Here is a 22,774-nt window from a genome sequence, read left to right on the forward strand (position 1 = left end):
GAGCCAAAGACCAAGCTGGGTAGCAGATGATTGCAGAGACAAGTAATATCCCAGCCCAGGCTAGTGAGGAGCTCAGGAACAGCCTGGGTCCTCAGAAGAAAGCCATGCCAAGTCAGCACAGAGATGTCCCTGAACAATCCCTTAATGAGAAGGAATAGAGATCAGAACGCACTGCGGGCACTCTGCAGTCTATGGTATATATACGCGTGGAACACAATAAGCCTCATTCTCATCAGCATGTGGGGTCAGTCATTGGACCAATCTCTTTTATTGTTATAAAACCATAATTAATGAGACTCACCAAAAATCCTTGAACCAAATGAAAGTTTTTCTGATAAGCATAGTCAGAAGTCTGTAGCCATAGTAGGAAAAAACCAGGTCAGCAGGAGCTCTGCCCACAAAGCCACCTCCCAACACATAAATTGCCAGTAAACTGAAGTGCTTTGTCTGACAAACTTCCCAGTTTCCAGCTGAGAAAAAAAGGCAGGGACTTTAGAGGGGTGGGATTTTAACTGGGCATTCTGGCTCCCCTACCATTATCTAAACCATGTGACCTCATCAGAAAGCTCAAGGTCCTGTGTGAGAATTGGGTGGGATTCTATTTCCGGTTCAGCCTCTGTTTCACTGTCTATGGTTTACTGTAACTTTTAACCTCAGTTTCTTTATTAGTAAAATGGGATAACACCCATCTTGTGTACCTGCCAATTATTATAAAAATAAAGAATGTAATGATACTTTTTAAAATATACATAAAAAGTGGCACTAAAATGTAAGATGAGGCCACATATCCTCCATTGACATCAATGGAAATTGACAAACATAAGCAAGGATGCAATTAGGCCTCATATGCTAATGTTTTCCTAAATAGTGATCTCTAGCACAGGCTTTCTAGCCACCAGTGCCCTATAAAACACAATACAATATATTGGGCTAGGAAAAAAAAAGTATTCTTCACTTTTCAATTTGGCAACAACAATAAAACGATATTTATTCATCCTTCATTGAGAGTACATAATTAGATAGAATTTGTCAACATCATCATCCTCATCATTATCAATCACTGGAACAAAGAATTGACGTAGCAAAAATTGGCATTACCAATATCCCTGTCTTTTTTTAAAATAGATTGCCTACAAGTGAGAACTTCAAGACAAGCCACTCTGAGTTTTCTTTGAAATGACTTAACATTTGGTCACGGATAGAAAAGTTGAACAGGAAAATATACTTCAAGATTTTAACTTGGAAAAATCATGAGGTGTATAAACTCATAGTGGGCTGAATTTGTATATTATCGGAGAACTTGAAAAAGGCTTTTCCACAAGGGTATTGTAGAGGGGGTTTAGATAATCAGACTGATAAATGGGTCAGGTGTTTCTTCTTGTTTTTCTTTCCGAAGAGATGGTTTGAAATCTCCCACTTTGAAATCCAAATTCTCTTTAAATTTAATCTCCCATACTCATATCTCCTTGGTTTTTCTGAGATATTTTAGAGATGATGTCTTTTTGCACAAACGCTAACTCTAAGGCGACTTCCAGTTCTGAAATGTATAATCATTAACTCTACACTTGCTTTAAAAATTTTGAAATTTTAACCAATGTCACTAACCTTTCAAGTTTTTCTCGTTTTCCTAACTTAATGTGAAACACAGGACATTTTGCCATGCCACTCTGACTTCTCACACTATAGATGAAGGAAGGATTCTGAAAGGTGCTATAATGACTATAATTATCATAGGACCACATATTGAGCACTAACTACATGCCAGGCCTGATTTGAGGGCTTTTGCATATGTCAAGCCAGTGAAGCCTCTTAGCATCCCTGGGAGGGAAGTTTTACAATTCTGGTAGTACCAAATGAGCAACTGAGGATTAGAAATATTAAAGAATCTGCCCAAGGTCATATGCCTAACAGTAAAGGATAAAGCTGGGATGGAATGCGGGGCGGGCTGCCTGTCTCCAAAATCGTATGAGACTCCCTTGGGTGGGAAGTGATCCAACTCCAGCTTCGTCCTTGTCACCTTATTTGCTAAGTAGCCACTAAGGACAGCAGATTTGATCAGGGTGCAAGCATGAAGCTCAAGATCATTATAGCAGTTGTACTGGGTGGATTAAAAGTTCGTGAAAACAAAACAAGTTCCTTGGTGGTATTATAGGTTTCTTCTTTCCTCTTTCCTTTCCCCCTGCCCTTCCTTTAAACCTTTGGTACATCAATAAACATTTGATCATATAAAAAGAAGGTCGGGTTTCTATTACTGCTTAGCTGAAAACACCTACAAATGTTCACAGGAACTTTAGAGACTACCGAAGTCAAGAAAAGCACTTGAAAATAAGAAAAAAAAACAAGCTCCGCGAGAGCAGAGATGCCTTCAGATTTTATTCGCGAAGGCACCCCACGCTCCTAGAAAAGAGCATGATGCACCCGATGCTCGGATTGGATGAAGTGACAAAGGTAGCCCCGCTGGTTCGGGCGTTTGGCTGTTCCTGTGTCTTGACTCCCGCTTTGGAAATAGAGGTAGGGCTGGCTCCCAATCGGTCCCAGAGACCCTCCCACTCCTCCCCCACCTTCCCGCAGCTGGGACCCGCTTCGAGCTGTTTTTGGCCACGCGCGCTTATCGGATAGACCTGCAGTCCCGCAGAGAGGAAGGGCGCCCGGGCCGCCCGCCGCGCGGGGAGGACGCCAGCACCCAGGTGACGTCCCGCGGGCCGCCGCGAGGGGGGCCGGGCTCGGGCGTGGGCGCGCCCCAGGGCCCGTAGGCTGCGCGGCGGGAACGGCCTGGCGCCAGCTCCACCAGTCGCCCCTCCCCGGGGCTGGCTCGCCGGTAGTGTCTGATTATTGGGGGATCCCTCTCCATCCCAGAAGGTACAAAGTTTGGCTCTGTGGAGGCACCTCCGCCACGGAGAGGGGCGGGTGGGTGGCCGGCTAGTTTCGTACTCGGCAAAGAAAATGGAAACACAGGTGGGAAAAGAAAGAGGGAGTGGCTTTCCGGGAAGCAGCGGCCCGGACCGAGACCGCTGGAGCGCGCGGGGCTAGTTCATCCCGGCTCTCCGTGGGGACTAAAGAGGCTGAACTAAAGTGGCGAAGGCGAGGAGGCGATCACTGGCTTGTTTGCTAAGAGTTCAGGAAGGCTTTTTTGAACTAGAAAAGACAAATTTAGTTCTTCCTCCAGGTAGATCCCCGTGTCTCCTGTACGCGCCTCCGGACGGACTTCTGTGAAGCCCCCCTTCCCACTTAGTTAACTTAGTTAATATTACTCCTCTGTCACAGGACTCCTGCATGGTCAGGTCATCTGCACTCCTCAATGGCCCTAGGGAAGTTAGCTGTCAGAGAACTGGGGAGGGGGGCAGGAGGTAGCCTAGGCCCTTGCAACTCAGCTGGGGTTTCTGACAGCCTTTGAAAAACTCTTTCTAAAAATGTGCTTCTTGTATTTTTTTAATGAGGCTTTGCCCCAAAGCCTAATATCTTTGTTTGAGGTGGAATCTTCTTATTAAAATGGTCCTGAAGCTACCACTAAAGAATCAGGCATGAACATAAAATCGTCTGGATTTGAGAAATGCGCAGGTATTTCATAGAACTTAGCTCAGCGCAAATGCGGAGGCAGTCTGTTTTCAATGAATGTTTTCTAACTTCTTAATATTGCATTTTTCTACTTAAATAATAACCTGTTTGTTAGTATAACTTAGTGGGTAGAGATGAGGGGGGAATACTGACTGGCTGGAAATGACTGAATTTGGTTGGTAACCCATTATATGTGTTTCATTTGGATCACAACATCTGTTTAAGGTCACAATTGAATTGGCCTTTTGCAGAGCAGACATGCCCTCACTTATTGTCTTATGGCTGTGACAAGATAATTACAAGGGCAATGTTATTCGACTCTTAGCCTAACACAGACTATTAGACTGCACAAAGCATTCCAATTCCAAGAAAAAAGTTTTTCAAGCCTGGGGAATAAAGTACCACCAATGTACAGGCCACTGAATGTTTCTGAAATATTAATGTAGATAGTTAGACAGAGATTGAATAGGGAAGGAAAAGCCACCAGGCACTTTAAAGAGGAGCCAGGAACAATCCTACAGGTCCAAGATGCTATGAGAGAACCAGTTTCATTTTTAGTGTCAGCCTGGCTGTCCTCAAAAACTAGAAATAGATTTTGAGGGGAGGTCTGTTATGTATACTGCTAAGTCCAGTGTCTATTTTGAGAGGCGAGCCTGTAGATTTAACCCAAGTCGTGGGCTAAATGCACAAGAGGCAGCAATTATCCTACCAGACACCCGAACTCCCCAGCCTAGCACTTTAGTCCTAGAGTTGGGTGGGCAGGGTGGGGAGCCTCCTCCTTCACAGGACCTTTGGATGCCCATTAGACCTACGGTCCAGGACTGTCCAGTCAGAGGTCCTAGATGCCCTGCAAGGGACAGTCACAGCTTCCACTCCACAGGGATGGAAAATGCCCCTGTGCCCTCAAGATGCCGGGATGCCTCTGCCTTCCGCAGTGACACCCCCTCACCCAGCATGACTCCTCTTCCTTCAACCCAGCCGGAAGAAACCCAAGCCATCACTTACTCAGTCTCCAATTTACTCACCTCCAATCCCTTATGTATTTATTTTTAACATTCTGATTCTAAAACGTGAAATGAAATAAATACCGGTGGGGAAAATAGAGCAAAGTTGGAAATGAGAAGAAGAACCTTCTTCATGCCTCAGGGCTGAAGAAAAGAAAAACACTTTTGTCAAGAGCCTGCTCTGTTTTAGGCAATGTTCGGATGCTTCATTTCATTAAATCCTCACAATAACTGTGTAGAGAGTATTATTCTCACCTCACCTATGGGGAGACTGAGGCTCAGACAGGTTGGTGACTACCTAAAGTCACACTGCTAAAAATGACAGAGCTAAGATTAGGCCCAAATTTGTCAAATTCTTCTAGGAAGGCAAGTATGCTTTGCTGGTGAGGGCTGTCAGGGAAAGCCCAAGCAGCTCTGTCCTCCAGCTCCATCTGTCTTCCAGCTTCCCTGAGGAGGATGAGCTGAGGCTGAATCTGCCAGAAGCTGTGCCTGGAGAGCATGTGTTCACCGCTAAGGTCTCCTACGGAGATCCTGGGCCCCACAGGTTGCTCTGCTCCCCTCTTTTCCCCACTCTTTATCTCCATGCCTGCACCTTCTCACTCCTCTGACCCCAAACTCTTTGATGCTACAATTCCAGAATCATTGGCATATGCCCTTTCTCTCCCTAGGGTTACCACCCTTTCACCACATGCCTGGGTTTCTCCTTTCTGTCCCATCCCAACATTATTGGGAATGTCATAAAGACGCCTCCAAATAAAGCAGGAGATGCATATCTAAGGACATGCTACATGTGGCTCCAAGGTGTGAAGAACCGAGGGCCTGGAGCTTCCAAGCCGCTGATGCCCTGATCAGGGTGGGAAGGAGGAGAGGTGGATGCTGAGGCCTTGGGCAGGGCCCAGTATTGGGGCTCCTCTATCTTGGTGAAGGGCAGGAAGATAAGGAAAAAAAATATAGAGAGACAGAGAGAAGAGGAGACAGAATTATGCAAATGGCTTTTATCCAGGGAAAAGTTTATGATTATAGAAAAGTTTTTAAAAATTAGATTGATTGTGTAAAATTAATGCTGATGAAATGACAGTCTTTTGTAAATTCTGTATGACTTACAGCTAACTGCCATGCAGCTCAGTAACAATTGTGTATTTCATTAAATACAGTTCCAAATAAGTTCACCGTACATTTTACTTAATTAACATACATTTTTAAATCTTTCTATACTCTCAGGACTAATAAAGTTTCTCTTGAATACTAGCTTCTGGCATGATTATCAGATCATCATTGAGGTAAATAAATACACGCACACACATACAGGGTAAATAATGTGTTTATCCTATGACTCTAACATTCAGAGAGACATAGATGGAAATCACGCTTTATGAGAAAAAGTTTTATCTTTGGGATTTGTATTAAGCATGTAAAATATTGGCAAAGTTTTTACTGTGCTGAACTCAAGTCTGATACATTTAGTAGCTCATTACTCCAATTTTAATGTAGGGTTGCAGAACACTGAAGTCTCATAACCTGGGTCCTACCTTGTTCTAAATATACCTGACATCCCACACCTTCTAAATAATTGAGCTAATTCATTTACAATGCTCTGCTCAATTTCAGTAAGATGGAATTTAGTTTTTGTTTTGTTGTTTAAAGCCAATGAACTTGCAAATGTACTTGGTTGAAAATGCCTTTTAATCTTAGAAATGAAAAAAAAAGATTATGTATTGCTACTTAAAAAATCTAGGTGAATTTTTTTCTCCAACTAAAATTCTTCAGAAATTTAAAAGAAGCTGCTGTCTTTGAGGGAGATTATTTCACAGAACACACATAAAAACATTTTTTAAATAAAAATGTTATAAAATTGTGAACTATTAAGGCATTTATTCCATAAATTCTGCCTAAAATATTTTATATTTCCAAAAAGTGGAAGGGGAGTACAGTTTGTTCTTTATAGAGAGCCTCTATATCAGAGACATATGTAATGTTCTCGAAATATTTCTTGATTCTTTCAAGCAGCAGTGATGACTTATTAAACAAGGTCTATGTAGCTCTACAGGAGCAGTTTGGGACCCTAAAGAGAGAGGAAACATTTCAGGGGGACCATTGTTCCCACTGTCTTCTCAGGTTAGAGGTCAAAGGTCAAAACATAATTTTAGAGCCTGACACAACTGGGTTTAATTTTTGGCCCTACCACTCACTTACAGAGGAAACTGAGCAATATCCTTACCCTCTTAGCCTCAGTATTTTCTTTGGCAAAATGAAGATAATACTAGTATTTGCCTTTGATCTGACTGTGAATTTTGAGTGAGGTAATGTACATAAGGTACTTAATACAGTGTCTGGCACATTACAAACATTCTATAAATCTTGCTTAAAATTGGCACTTTACCTCTTTATCTTGGTTTTAATGTCTTCCTTCATGAAAATCTAGGCAATATTTTTTTTAATTTGATATTTTTTTAAATTTGATTTTGATTTGATTTTAATTTAATTTGATTTTAATTTAATATTTTTTAATATGATTTGATTAATAATTTTTTAATTTATTTTTTTAATTTAATATTTTTTTTAAAATCTGAGGCTCAAGTGATCCTCCTGGTGGGTAGTAATTTTAAACCTGTGGTGTATTTCATATGATCTTAGACCCTCTTTCAGCCATTTGAAATGCTTTTTTTTAACCTGTGTTTAATATTTATTTTTCTCGTAGGAATCATAGGTGTTTTCATGAATATGACTATCTACATGCATGTGGGTAAACATCCATTTAGCTCATGGAGACATTCAAGCTGGTTTCTTAATTGACTCATAAAGGCCTTGAGAAGCTAACATTAGTCATAAATAAATACTACCTGATGGCCATTCTGGAAGAGAAACCTAGTGTGCCATTCATTATATGGAAAAAGGTATACGCCTGCTGGTAGCAACGTATGCCCAATAACAATCAACTGTTAGAAGATGCATGTAAAAAAGATGGACTGATGTGTCTTCTCATCCTCCATAGTATTTAAGAATGTTCAAAAGTGAGAGGTAGAGGGTAAAAGGAAGGTCTTTCTGGCCGGGCGCGGTGGCTCAAGCCTGTAATCCCAGCCCTTTGGGAGGCCGAGACGGGTGGATCACGAGGTCAGGAGATCGAGACCATCCTGGTTAATATGGTGAAACCCCGTCTCTACTAAAAAGTACAAAAAACTAGCCGAGCGAGGTGGCGGGCGCCTGTAGTCCCAGCTACTTGGGAGGCTGAGGCAGGAGAATGGCGTAAACCCGGGAGGCGGAGCTTGCAGTGAGCTGAGATCCGGCCACTGCACTCCAGCCTGGGAGACAGAGCGAGACTCCATCTCAAAAAAAAAAAAAAAAAAAAAAAAGGAAGGTCTTTCTGTTCTATTTCTACCTATGACAAATGTTGTTGGTTGATAATCTCATTTTTCCTTGCCTTGAATTTGGGTGGCTCTGAGCTTCAGGCAAGTCTGTGTCCATTTCTAGCCCCATGGGGGAGGATGAATTGAGATTACTTTAGACCAATTACTGTAATTGCAGTCCTCCTACCAATGCAATGATTGGTGTGGCAGAGAGCATGTGACACAATTCCAGCCATGATACTTGTGGGCCAGTGTGCAAAACAGCTGCTGGGAAAGGATTGCACTTTCTTTAAAATGTCCACAAAGAAGGGATGGTCCTTTCTGGCTTTTATTGTGCTTACATGACGATGAGCATGAGCTGCTGTAATCATCTGGTATCCCTGTGGGGACCATCCTTGGAAAATATTTGTGTGCTGAGGATAGCTGCAGTGGAAAAGAATGAAAAGACCTGGACTCAGATGTCACTATTAGGCCACTGAAATAAGCAATCTTGAAAGTACCACCCTATCTTCCCCTGTGAAAGTCTACCCTATGGACTTCACTGTTATGTTTAAGCTATTTAGGGCTGGTCTTCTGTAACTGACAGCTGAAGACAACCCAAATGATTTACACGCCAGCCACAGAGAACCAAATCAGAAAACTCTTGCAATGAATCCATCCCTTGGGACATCAAATGAGTTAAATATTCTGCTGAAGTCTATGGCTGCCTTAGTTCCAGAGATGCAAATAATCCCTAATGATTTTTAACTTAGCCTCCTGTTTTAATGCCTTTTTGAAGAAATGATTAACCCTCTATAGACTTGTTGGTCTCTTGTTTCCTTTTCTTTTCTTTCAATATTGGCCTGCCAATCTTATCAATAAAAAAAAATAACCTTTTGTGCCCACATGAAAAATTTTAAAACATGTTTATTTTGGGGTGCTAATGAAGTGAATTCAGTCTCTTTTATGTGTTTATCCATTTATTTCAATTTTTATTGTTTCTTTTTAACTCTTAATTTCTTATATTTTGCTTACTTTTTCTGTGTACTGTCTTGATCTCTTTTGCTTTCAGTGTAGTTTTAAGTGTATGTGTGTATGTGTGTATGTGTGTGTATGTAGACTTTTGGAAGAAGCATAATGTAGTGGAAAAAGCATGGAATGTTGTGTCAAACTTTGGTTTAAATCCTGACTCTGTTACCTAATTTTTGTATAGTTTTTGACAAATTCCTTAACCCAAAGTAAAAAGAATGGTGGCGAGCATGGAATGTATTTAATTGTAGAACTAATCCTAAAGCAAGGGTGGGGATTTGGATGGCATATTATATGCTGTGAAAAATTTTAATTACCTAACCAAATAAATTGGTTTAAATACCTAACCACAACTGGAAGAGGAAGAGGGAAAGAAGGTGAAAGGTAGAGTAAATTCACTTATGGCCTTGTGTAATATGTCTGAGTCAAAGGATATACTGACAAAACAAGCATTTAAAGTATAAGGATTAGCCGGGTGCAGTGGCATGGGCCTGTAATCCAAGCTACTCAGGAGGCTGAGGTAGGAGAATCGCTTGAACCCAGGAGGTGGAGGCTGTGGTGAGCTGAGATCACGCCACTGCACTCCAGCCTGGGCAACAGAGCAAGACTCCCTCTCAAAAAATAAATCAATACAATACAATACAATACAATACAATACAATACAATACAATACAATACAATACAATACAATACAATACAATACAATGCAACACAATACAGTATAAGATGTACAAAGCTAAAACTAAAAATATATTATGTTGACCAAAATTCAGCAGTGGAGGGCCAGAGGAAAAAAGCAAGGAAGGGGAAATATGCCAATGTTATCATTTCCTTTTTTTATTTTTATATATTTAGGGGTCCACGTGCAGTTATGTTACGTGGATATATTTCATAGTGGTGAAGTCTGGGGCTATTAGTGTACCCATCACCCAAATAGGATATATTGTACCCAATAGGAATTATTTCATCCCTCACCTATCTCCCACCTTCCCACCTATTAGAATCTCCATGTCTATTATTCTTCTCTGTATGTCCAGGTGTACCCATTGTTTAGCTCCCACTTATAAGTGAGACTATGTGGTTTTTGACTTTCTGTTTCAAGTCATTTCAATTAGAATAATGGATTCCGGTTCCGTCTATGTTGCCATAAAAGACATATTTCATTATCTTTTGTGACTGAGTAGGATTCCATAGTATACATATATACCACATTTTCTTTATCTGCCCATCAGTTGATGGACACTTAGGTTGACTGCATGACTTTGCTAATGTAAATAGCATTAGATAAACATGCAAGTGTAGGTGTCTTTTTGATACTTGATTTCTTTTGGGGCGAGGGGTAGATACCCAGTGGTGGGATTGCTATATCAAAGGGTAGTTCTTTTTTTAACTCCTTGAGAAATCTTCATACTGTTTTCTGCAAAGTTGTACTAATTTACATTTCCACTAACAATGTATAAGTACTTCTTTTCTCTGCATCCTTCCCAATATCTGTTGGTTTTTGACTCTTTAACAATATTCATTCTGGCTGGTGTAAGATGGTATCTCATTATGGTTTTAATTTGCATTTTTCTGATGATTAGTGATATTGAGCATTTTTTTCATATTTTTTTTTGCCATTTGTATGTCCTCCTTTGAAAAATGTCTGTTCATGTCCATTGCTTGCTTTTTAATAGGGTTATTTTTGTTTTTTGTTTTTTGTTTTCCTGTTGATTTGTTTCAGTTCCTTGTAGAGTCTGAATATTAACCCTTTGCCAGATGAAAAGTTTGCAAATATTTTCTCCTATTCTGTAGGTTGTCTGTTTACTCTGTTGATTATTTCTTTTGATGTACAAAAGCTTTTTAGTTTGATTAAATCCCATTTGCCTATTGTTTTTGTTGCATTTCTTTTTGAGGACTTAGTCATAAATTCTTTGCCTAGGATAGTCCAGGATAGTTTTACCTAGGTTTTCTTCTAGGATTTTTGTAGTTTCAGGTCTTACACTTAAGTCTAACCAATTTTGCATTAACTTTTGTATATGCTGAGAGATATGGGTCCAATTCCATTCTTCTGCATATGACTATTCAATTTTCCCGGTACCACTTATTTAATAGAGTGTACTTCCCTAGTGTATGTTTTTGTCAGCTTTGTCAAAGATTATTAGTTGTAGAGGTATGTGGTTTTACTTCTGGGTTCTCTGTTCTGTTCCATTGATCTGTGTGTCTGTTTTTATGCCCATATCATGCTGTTTTGGTTACTATAGCCACAGTAAAATTTGAAGTCAAGTAACGTGATATCTCTAGATTTATTCTTTTTTGTTTAGTATTACTTTGGCTATTCAGACTCTTTTTTGGTTTCTTATGAATGTTAGCATTGCTTTCTCTAATTCTCTGAAGAATGATACTGGTAATTTGACAGGAATTTCATTTAATCTGTAGATTGCTTTGGGCAGTTTGGTCATTTTAATGATACTGGTTCTTCCAATTCATGAGCATAGGATGCTTTTCCATTTGTTTGTATTATCTCTAATTTCTTTCATCAGTGTTTTGTAGTTATTTTTGTAGAGATCTTTTAACTCCTTGGTGAAATCTATTCCTAGGTATTTTATTTTATTTTGGTAGCTATTGTAAATGGGATTGAGTTCTTGATTTGGTTCTCAACTTGATCATTATTGGTATAGAAATGCTACTAATTTTTGCACATTGATTATGTATTCTGAAACTTTACTGAAGTCATTTATCAGATCTAGGAGTCTCTTCAAGGAGTCCTTAGGGTTTTCTAGGCATAAGATCATATCATCAACAAACAGAAATAATTCAACTTATTTTTTTCTGATTGGATGACTTTTCTTTCTTTTTCTTGACCGCTTGCCCCAGCTAGGACTTTCAGTACTAAGTTTGAATAGTAGTGGTTAAAGTGGGCATCCTTGTATTGTCCCAGTTCTAAGGGGGAATGCTTTTAACCTTTCCACATTCACTATGATGTTAGCTATGGGTTGCCATATGTAACTTTTATTATTTTGAGGTAAGTTCCTTCTAAGTCTGGTTTTTTGAGGGTTTTTATCATGACGTGATGCTAGATTTTACTGAATGCTTTTTCTGCATCTATTGAGATTATCACAGGGTTTTTAAAAATTCTGTGTATGTGGTGAGTTACATATGAAAGAACTAAAAGATAATATCTAAACAATTAAAGTCTAAAAGTAGCACGTAAAATTAAACAAAGGTAACCTATAAAACAAAAATATACATTTTCCTAAACATTGTTAAAAAACAAAAAGACACCATGAAAAATGTAGAGAAATGAATGTTTCTCTTTCATGTATAAGTGTGTATATATATGTATATGTATACATGTGTATGTGCATGCATGTGTGTATAACAAGACAAAATATGAAATACTTCTGGACGTCTTTATTATGGCAAGATAATGAATACCCTTTATGTTTAAGCCATTTGTATAGAGTTTTTTGAAAGTAGCAAAGACATCCCAAATGATTCACCTGCCAGCTAAAGGATACCTAATCAGAAGCCCCTTGTAAAGAGTCCAATCCTTCCTTCCAGAGCTAAAAACAAACATATCTGTTATTATGATAGATGCAAAGGAGTTAAATTCTATCTCTATTATTGGAAAAAGAACTTCAAATTGGTTTATAATGGAATATCCAACCCTATGCTGTAGATAAGAAACATCCCTTAAATAAAGCAGTTCAGAAAGGTTGAAAAATAAAAATATAGGCAAAGGTGTATCAGATAAATGCAAACGTAGGCACACTTTTTAAATAACAGATGAGCATCATGTCAAGGAAGTCAAGAGAAGAGAGTGTTTCAAGGAAGACATTTGCAATGATGTTGGATGTTGCCAGGAAACCAACTAAAATAAGGACAAAGAAGAATTACTTGGATTTAGCCAACAGTAAGATTGAGTAACCTTGAAAACAATGGTTTTATTAGAGTGGTGAGACAAAAGCTTGAATGTGATGATTTCAAATTCTTTTTGGGGGAACAATTAGGATCAGGCTTGCTTCAGAAAGTTCAGAGTAGTGGGCAGGTCCATTTAATGAAATAGTATGTATAGGGCCTAGTAAAGGAAAGATAATTGACATGCATATTCTGCTAGCTCAGATGGCTTTTTGAGACCTAATTCTACTTGTGATATCCTCTATAGACAAACATCTAAGTATGAGGACTCAGGAGTGAAAACAGTTCTTTTCCAAGAGTTGTTGCTAACCCCATGGCAGGGACTGGGCACAGTGACTCGCACCTGTAATCCCAGCACTTTGGGAGGCCAAGGATGGAGGATCACTTGAGCCCAGGAGTTTGAGACCAACCTGGACAACATGGTAAAACCCTGTCTCTATAAAAATACCAAAAAAAAAAAAATTAGCTGGGCATGGTGGTGCACTCCTGTAGTCCCAGCTCCTCAGGAGTCTGTGGTGAGAGGATTACTTGAGCCTGGGAAGTTGAGGCCTCAGTAAGCCATGATCGCACCACTGCACTCCAGCCAGGGCAGCAGAGCAAGACCCTGTCTCTAATAATAATAAGATAAAACAAAACAAAACAAAAAAACCAAAAACATCATGGCTGGCACCAGCCACATATACCTTAAGAAAGACCAGTCTCACCAAGACAGTGCTCTGTCTTGAGTCCGAAAGGGAGAAAGGGAGCATCTAGTGTCACTTTCCATTTGTCTCAACATCTAATAAGTAACTTCTTTCCCTAACATCTAATGTTTGAGTGCTCAGTTTGATCAGCCTGCGTCAGAGGTTTAGGGAGAAAGGAAAAAGCCACTTCCCCATCAAAAGTTCATCGTCCAAATCATGGCACCCATAATAGCACCCCAATTAAAATTAGGTGTTTTTTTTTTTTTTTTTCCTGGAGAGTAGGTCTCAATCTGTTGCTGAGGCTGGAGTGCAGTGGTGCAATCTCAGCTCACTGCAACCTCCACCTCCCGGGCTCAAGCGATCCTTCTGTCTCAGCCTCCTGAGTAGCTGAGACTACAGATGGGCACCACCACACCTGGCTAATTTTTTTTTTTTTTTTTTTGTAGAGACAGGGTTTTGCCATATTGCCCAGGCTCGTCTCGAACTCCTGACCTCAAGTGTTCTGGCTGCCTCAGCCTCCCAGAGGACTGAGATTATAGGCATGAGCCACTGTGCCCGGCCCCAGTTAAAATTGTTTTATACATCAATGTTAGATTTCTGAACAGCCATCCTGAGTAGGGTTGGGGAAGGTGGGTTGATGTGAGTCATTAACTGAGGCTTAATTTAGGAGGCAGATTTGAAATGGACCACGAAAGACTGAAAAGGAATTTTGTCAAAGTGGGAGACAAGGCTGCCATAACTGCAGTGAGAACTAATGAAGGAAGCAGTGAAGCTGTGAGGAGGAAAACCTGAAATTCCATCTCAATAGAACAGAGACAGGTAGGGAGCAGAGGGTTTAGGGAGATGTGAAATCAGAATCTAGAATATGGAATTAGATACAAGATATATGGGAAGTTGTCGGGAGGGATAAAGTCGACAAGCATTGTGTTGAGCTTACACCATGTGTTTACAGTAGCTAGCAGTTTTGGGGAAGTGCATGTAAACACACAACTAATAATTATGAGGTATGTGTAAAACCTGAGAGTATATAGAAAGGGGAGACTCACAGAGCTGGAATTAATCACCGACTGTTTCTTAGAGGTGAGCCATTTCTGAAAAGAAGAGCTTTCCACATCAACAAGGAAGGAAAGAGACTTTCATGCAGAGAGAACTTGAGAGAAAGCACAGCTATGAAATGAATAGTAACAGCAGTGATAACCAACACATTTCCTAGTTGTCGTGTGCCAAGTGCCTTACATCTCATTTCCTCGCAACAGCCTTATGCAATGAGTTATATTATTCCCATTAAACAGATAGGAAACTGAGTTCACAAAATAGGTTAATGAATTTGACACTGTTCTCAATCCTTGTAGGGTAGAACCTGGATTCATCCCCAACATCTCCATGTTTAACCACACATACCACTTGCCAGATCCCCACAGAGAAAGATTTTCCCAGAGGCCAGACTCCAGTTTTCAGGAAAACAGCTCCAGTCACAAGCCAATGTCCAGTAGTGAAACATGTTTTTTCTTATGGCCACCCTCTTCTTTGTGCTTGAAACTCTTACCCCACAGGGAAGTGTTTAGCAGAAAAGTACCAGTCAGTTTTATCTCAACTCTAATAAGACATTTTTGTTTTTTGCCTTCAATCTAGAATGTTACATGATAGACATAGGATTGCTAAGTTAATGTTTGGACCACAGCGTAGGACAATCTGTACTTTTAAAGTAAAAATAGTAACAATAATAATAATAAATTAATAAGCAAAAGGACTGACAGCTAGAAAAACCTCTAGGTGCTTATTTTTACTGTGGTTGATTTCTGATTGTCAAAGTAAAATGTCTCTTATTTTATAAGCATTTGACCTATTTGAATGATATGAAGATTATCTAAGGATTTTTCTTTTGTTAAATTTGCAACCCTGCTTTGACATCCACTCAAATATGTAATAACTTTTTATCATAAAACCTGCAGCAGAAATGAATGCTAATATTTTCATGCAATCCTTCTGGGATTGCAGTGTCTGAATGGATATATCTTTTCTTTGATGTTTTTGGAGCTAGTTTCATGTAATCAGTACCTGTCAGTGGAGCACTGAATATTGGCAGAATAAAAAATTATTCCCCTTTCTCATTGCTATTAAATACCTCACTCCCAGTTTTAAGTCATCCATAATTTGATTCAGCAGTGAAGATCCCAATACAGAGGGTATTTTATGTCGATGGTAGATCTGGTCCTTGGAAAGGTTATATCTCGAAAATTATGTTTCTCTGTCTCTGTCACTCTCCTCTCTTTCACTCACTCTCGCGCACTTGCGTGCATGTGCGTGAGCGTGCGCGCACACACACACACACACACGCTTTCACATTGAAGATTTTCAAGTCCATCCCATTGACTATGTGGGCAGCTCTTCCCTGCCTCTCAGAAGGCTAGTGGATTAACCATAGTTCTATAGAACTATCTTGACCTCCGAAAGCTTCCCCCAGGCTCTCAGAACTGGATCCGACCAGGACATTAGCAGAAACAACTTCAGTCTCAGCTTGCCCTGACTTGGCAACCAGATGGTCCCAAGTAAAATTATTTTTCCTTAAAGTGAGCTTAGTCCAGATTCAGTGGAGCACATTGCCTTCTTTTAAAACATCTCACTCATCCCCATAGGTGAGACTGTGATGCTGGGAAAATTTATATGTGTACCTGAGAATTAGTGTTTAACAAGGGCCCATAGCGGGTTGAGTAAAGTGTGCTAGTGCGCTTTTAGAATGTTTACTTTCTCATTAATTTATAGAAAAACTACAAAACAGAATAATCATCTTGTAAGTTGAAATGATCAAATTAAACAAAGATCTTTAACAAGAATGTGTCACCAAGTTCATATGAGAGTACTTTAATGCTAGCAAATTTCAACAACAAACAACTCACTTCACAAAATAAAGGCTTGTAGATCAGTTGAGCAAAGTGCGAAGTCATTGAAAAATTTTTTTTCTTCTTAATTTAACTGTCTCTGCAAAGGAGCATACATTTTTCAAAAATTTTCTTCTTTAAACCTATTAAAAGATCCCTCCTCATGGAATTCTTAAAAGGGATATAAGGTAAATCAGAATTAGATTAATTAAAGGATATTAAATTAGCAACAATGTAAATAATCACTGTATGAATTGTTGTCAAGGATATTCTCTGTAGTCAGCTTTCCCAGGCAGCTTTGCCCAAGACAAGTAGGAGGCACAAATACAAATCACATATGTAATCTTAAATTTTTTAGTAGCCACATTTAAAAGTAAAAAGAAACAGGTGAAATTAATTTTAATAATACATTTAATTTACCCTATTCTAGTAAAAATTTTATTTCCATGTGTAATCAATATAAAGTAATTATTAAGGATTTATTTTACATTTTTTACACTTAGTCTTCAAAATCAAGTGCGTATTTTATACTTACTGCACACCTCAATTCAGACAAGCCACACTGCAAGAGCTCAATAGCCACATGTGGCTAGTGGCTACTCTGGTTGTAGGGAAGTTCAATGGAACATGCATACTGTGCTGCTATCTTAGGTGATAGGAAAAAAGAAAGATGAATAAAACATGACTCCTGCCCTCAGTGAGGGCGAAGTACAGGGATTCTTTTAGGCTGGGACAGTTTCTTTCCTTGGGTGTACAGTGCTGCGTCTATGGACCTTTCTGCCAATTAGAGACTCTCTGTGTTCCCAAGTCACCGGACTCCCATAATGTCAGAAAATGGGCATAATGTGCTGATTTTATTAAAACAAGACGCTCTACCACTATCAACTGAAAAACTGTTTTAATAAATACACCAACCTATAATGTCTGTGAAGTAAATGATATTCCCCATCCAACCCACCTCCCTCCGTCCCACCTACCACCACTTGGATGTGGCACCTTTGAGCAGTGCACAACCTGCATCGCCATACCAGAAGACCTGCTTATTCCCTTTGCCTAGTACTGGCCATGGCACCTTTTCATTTCCCCAGTTCTTCCCCTGACTGTACTCCAACCAACATCAGAACAGGGCTGTCTAATTAAAAGCCCACTAACGATCTCACACTGACTGCAGCACAAACTGTGAAGCAGGGTACATTTTTTGGTGTCCTAGCCTTTTGTAGCCACCCCCAATGTGCTATCATCCTCTTTCAGGGAGGGCCAACGGATGAGCTGTTCTCCTAAAGAACTGTCTTGACCTCCCATAGCCTCTTCCAGACTCTATAAGATGGGCAAGTCTAGGAAATGTCCTCTTAACACAACCTGCTTTCAGAGGAGAGTCAGATGGCAGTCCTTAATTCTATATCATGCATTGAATACAATATTTAATCATTCTCAGGGGTTTTCACATTATAAGCACCATTTGTACTATGGAGATGAAAGTCTACATTCTCAGTTAAATTAATGTCAGATAAGTAAGAGGTGGGGCATCTCCCTGGAGCTGCTGAAATGCTGCTAATCAAGTGGAAACTTACCTTGCCTCTGATTGTGGCCCTGCCAGAGAGGCCCATCAGCTGCACTTTCTTCCTTTGCGTTCCTCTATACCTTTGCCACATGATGTTGGGATCCCTGTTTATATTGATTCTTAAAGTGTTTTTTCCCCTTGCCTGCTCAGTTCGTGGGTATAATTTTTGAGTTTACCTCATATTCGAAGTATTTATGTTGTTTGTACTAGTTTCCAGAAAAGCAGTGATACGGTCAAAGATTGAATATTAACATCATAAATTACACTTATTATCTAGCAAACTTTATTATGGTTGAATTAGCTAGCAGTAGCCTTTTTTTTTTAAGTTTTAGGGTACATGTGCATAACGTGCAGGTTTGTTACATATATATACATGTGCCATGTTGGTGTGCTGCACCCATTAACTCATCGTTTACATTAGGTATATCTCCTAATGCTATCCCTCCCCCATCCCCACAATAGGACCCGGTGTGTGATGATCCCCTTCCTGTGTCCAAGTGATCTCATTGTTCAATTCCCACCAATGAGTGAGAACATGCGGTATTTGGTTTTCTGTTCTTGCGATAGTTTGCTGAGAATGATGGTTTCCAGCTGCATCCATTTGCCTACAAAGGACAGAAACTCATCCTTTTTTATGGCTGCATAGTATTCCTGGTGTATATGTGCCACATTTTCTTAAACCAGTCTGTCATTGATGGACATTTGGGTTGATTCCAAGTCTTTGCTATCGTGAGTAGTGTCGCAATAAACATACGTGTGCATGCGTCTTTATAGCAGCATGACTTGTAATCCTTTGGGTATATCCCCAGTAATGGGATGGCTGGGTCAAATGGTATTTCTAGTTCTAGATCCTTGAGGAATCACCACACTAATTTCCACGATGGCTGAACTAGTTTACAATCCCACCAACAGTGTAAAAGTGTTCCTATTTCTCCACATCCTCTCCAGCACCTGTTGTTTCCTGATTTTTTAATGATTGCCATTCTAACTGGTGTGAGATGGTATCTCGTTGTGATTTTGATTTGCACTTCTCTGATGGCAAGTGATGATGAGCATTTTTTCATGTGTCTGTTGGCTGTATGAATGTCTTCTTTTGGAAAGTGTCTGTTCATATCCTTTGCCCACTTTTTGATGGGGTCATTTGTTTTTTTCTTGTAAATTTGATTGAGTTTTTTATAGTTTCTGGATATTAGCCCTTAGTCAGATGAGTAGCTTGCAAAAAGTTTATCCAATTCTGTAGGTTGCGTGTTGACTCTGATGGTAGTTTCTTTTGCTGTGCAGAAGTTCTTTAGTTTAATTAGATCCCATTTGTCAATTTTGGCTTTTGTTGTCATTGCTTTTGGTGTTTTAGACATGAAGTCCTTGCCATGCCTATGTCCTGACGGGTATTACCTAGGCTTTCTTCTAGGGTTTTTATGGTTTTAGATCTAACATTTAAGTTTCTAATCCATCTTGAATTAATTTTCATATAAGGAGTAAGGAAAGGATCCAGTTTCAGCTTTCTACTTATGGCTAGCCAATTTTCCCAGCACCATTTATTAAATAGGGAATCCTTTCCCCATTTCTTGTTTTTGTCAGGTTTGTCAAAGATCAGAGGGCTGTAGATGTGTGGAGTTATTTCTGAGGGCTCTGTTCTGTTCCATTGGTCTATATCTCTGTTTTGGTACCAGTACCATGCTGTTTTGTTTACTGTAGCCTTGTAGTATAGTTTGAAGTCAGGTAGCGTGATGCCTCCAGTTTTGTTCTTTTGGCTTAGGATTTTCTTGGCATTGCGGGATCGTTTTTGGTTTCATATGAACTTTAAAGCAGTTTTTTCCAATTCTGTGAAGAAACTCATTGGTAGCTTGATGGGGATGGCATTGAATCTATAAATTACCTTGGGCAGTATGGCCATTTTCACAATATTGATTATTCCTATCCATAAGCATGGTATGTTCCATTTGTTTGTGTCCTCTTTTATTTCACTGAGCAGTGGTTTGTAGTTCTCCTTGAAGAGGTCTTTTATATCCCTTGTAAGTTGGATTCCTAGGTATTTTATTCTCTTTGAAGCTATTGTGCATGGACGTTCATTCATGATTTGGCTCTCTGTTTGTCTGTTTCTGGAGTATAAGAATGCTTGTGATTTTTGCACATTGATTTTGTATCCTGAGACTTTGCTGAAGTTGCTTATCAGCTTAAGGAGATTTTGGGCTGAGATAATGGGGTTTTCTAAATATACAATCATGTCATCTGCAAACAGGGACAATTTGACTTCTTCTTTTCCTAATTGAATACCCTTTATTTCTTTCTCTTGCCTGATTGCCCTAGCCAGAACTTCCAACACGGTGTTGAATAGGAGTGGTGAGAGAGGGCATTCCTGTCTTGTGCCACTTTTCAAAGGGAATGCTTCCAGTCTTTGCCCATTCAGTATGATATTGGCTGTGGGTTTGTCATAAATAGCTCTTATTATTTTGAGATATGTTCCATCAATACTGAATTTATTGAGCGTTTTTAGCATGAAGGGCTGTTGAATTTTGTCAAAGGCCTTTTCTGCATCTGTTGAGATAATCATGTAGTTTTTGTCTTTGGTTCAGTTTATGTGCTGAATTACGTTTACTGATTTGTGTATGTTGAACCAGCCTTGTATCCAAGGGATGAAGCCCACTTGATCATGGTGGATAAGCTTTTTGATGTGCTGCTGGATTCAGTTTGCCAATATTTTATTGAGGATTTTCGCATCGATGTTCATCAGGGATATTGGTCTAAATTTCTCTTTTTTTGTTGTATCTCTCTCAGACTTTGATATCAGGATGATAATGGCCTCACAAAATGAGTTAGGGAGGATTCCCTCTTTTTCTATTGATTGGAATGGTTTCAGAAGGAATGGTACCAACTCCTCCTTGTACTTCTGGTAGAACTCGGCTGTGAATACATCTGGTCCTGGACTTTTTTTGGTTGGTAGGCTATTAATTATTGCCTCAATTTCGGAGCCTGCTGTTGGTCGATTCAGGGATTCAACTTATTCCTGGTTTAGTCTTGGGAGAGTGTAAGTGTCCAGGAAATTATCCATTTCTTCTAGGTTTTCTAGTTTATTTGCATAGAGGTGTTTATAGTATTCTCTGATGGTAGTTTGTATTTCTGTGGGTTCAGTGGTGATATTCCCTTTATCATTTTTTATTGCATCTATTTGATTCTTCTCTCTTTTCTTCTTTATTAGTCTTGCTAGTGGTCTATCAATTTTGTTGATCTTTTCAAAATACCAGCTCCTGGATTCATTGATTTTTTGGAGGGTTTTTTGTGTCTCTATCTTCTTCAGGTCTGCTCTGATCTTAGTTATTTCTTGCCTTCTGCCAGCTTTTGAATGTGTTTGCTCTTGCTTCTCTAGTTCTTTTAATTGTGATGTTAGGGTGTCAATTTTAGATCTTTCCTGCTTTCTCTTGTGGGCATTTAGTGCTATACATTTCCCTCTACACACTGCTTTAAATGTGTCCCAGAGATTCTTGTATGTTGTATCTTTGTTGTTATTGGTTTCAAAGAACATCTTTATTTCTGCCTTCATTTCGTTATGTACCCAGTAGTCATTCAGGAGCAGATTCTTCAGTTTCCATGTCGTTGAGCGGTTTTGATTGAGTTTCTTAGTCCTAAGTTCTAGTTTGATTGCACTGTGATCTGAGAGACAGTTTGTTATAATTTCTGTTCTTTTACATTTGCTGAGGAGTGCTTTACTTCCAACTATGTGATCAATTTTGGAATAAGTGTGATGTGGTGCTGAGAAGATTGTATATTCTGTTGATTTGGGGTAGAAAGTTCTGTAGATGTCTATTAGGTCCGGTTGGTGCAGAGCTGAGTTCAATTCCTGGATATCCTTGTTAACTTTCTGTCTCGTTGATCTGTCTAATGTTGACAGTGGGGTGTTAAAGTGTCCCATTATTATTGTATGGGAGTCTTAAGTCTCTTTGTAAGTCTCTAAGGACTTGCTTTATGAATCTGGGTGCTCCTATATTGGGTGCATATATATTTAAGACAGTTAGCTCTTCCTGTTGAATTGATCCCTTTACCATTATGTAATGGCCTTCTTTGTCTCTTTTGATCTTTGATGGTTTAAAGTCTGTTTTGTCAGAGACTAGCATTGCAACTCCTGCTTTTTTTTGTTCTCCATTTGCTTGGTAGACCTTCCTCCATCCCTTTATTTTGAGCCTATGTGTGTCTCTGCATGTGAGATGGGTCTCCTGAATACAGCAAATGATGGGTCTTGACTCTTTATCTAATTTGCCAGTCTGTGTCTTTTAATTGGACCATTTAGTCCATTTACATTTAAGGTTAATATTGTTATGTGTGAACCTGATCCTGTCATCATGACATTAGCTGGTTATTTTGCTTGCTAGTTGATGCAGTTTCTTCCTAGCATCGATGGACTTTACATTTTGACATGTTTTTGCAATGGCTGGTACCTGTTCCTTTCCATGTTTAGTGCTTCCTTCAGGATCTCTTGTAGGCAGACCTGGTCATGACAAAATCTCTAAGCATTTGCTTGTCTGTAAAGGATTTTATTTATCCTTCACTTATGAAACTTATTTTGACTAGATATGAAATTCTGGGTTGAAAATTCTTTAAAAATGTTGAATCTTGGCCCCCACTCTCTTCTGGCTTGGAGAGGTTCTGCCGAGAGATCTGCTGTTAGTCTGATGGGCTTCCCTTTGTGTGTAACTCGACCTTTCTCTCTGGCTGCCCTTAACATTTTTTCCTTCATTTCAACTTTGGTGAATCTAACAGTTACGTGTCTTGGAGTTGCTCTTCTCGAGGAGTATCTTTGTGGCACTCTCTGTATTTCCTGAATTTGAATGTTGCCCTGCCTTACTAG

At 39.4% G+C, this 22,774-nt stretch overlaps 1 protein-coding gene across 8 annotated transcripts in view; it reads left to right on the top strand.

Moving 5' to 3' along the window:
• Nucleotides 1-2,372: 2,372 nt before the first annotated feature.
• The window catches only part of LOC105499061 (melanin concentrating hormone receptor 2), a 74,434-nt gene continuing 54,032 nt past the window's right edge, over nucleotides 2,373-22,774 (top strand). For 2 of the 8 annotated variants that reach the window (XM_071096683.1, XM_011771472.2), the window contains exons 1-2: nucleotides 2,735-2,859; nucleotides 3,438-3,558. The gene's annotated coding sequence lies outside the window, so the exon portion shown is untranslated. Of the gene's footprint in view, nucleotides 2,688-2,734; nucleotides 2,860-3,437; nucleotides 3,559-7,280; nucleotides 7,454-22,774 lie in introns of those variants that run through there. The other 6 variants (XM_011771477.3, XM_011771476.3, XM_011771475.3 and 3 more) reach the window with 6 other exon arrangements.

Source organism: Macaca nemestrina, chromosome 5 (assembly GCF_043159975.1).
Source record: "Macaca nemestrina isolate mMacNem1 chromosome 5, mMacNem.hap1, whole genome shotgun sequence".
NCBI lineage: Eukaryota > Metazoa > Chordata > Mammalia > Primates > Cercopithecidae > Macaca > Macaca nemestrina.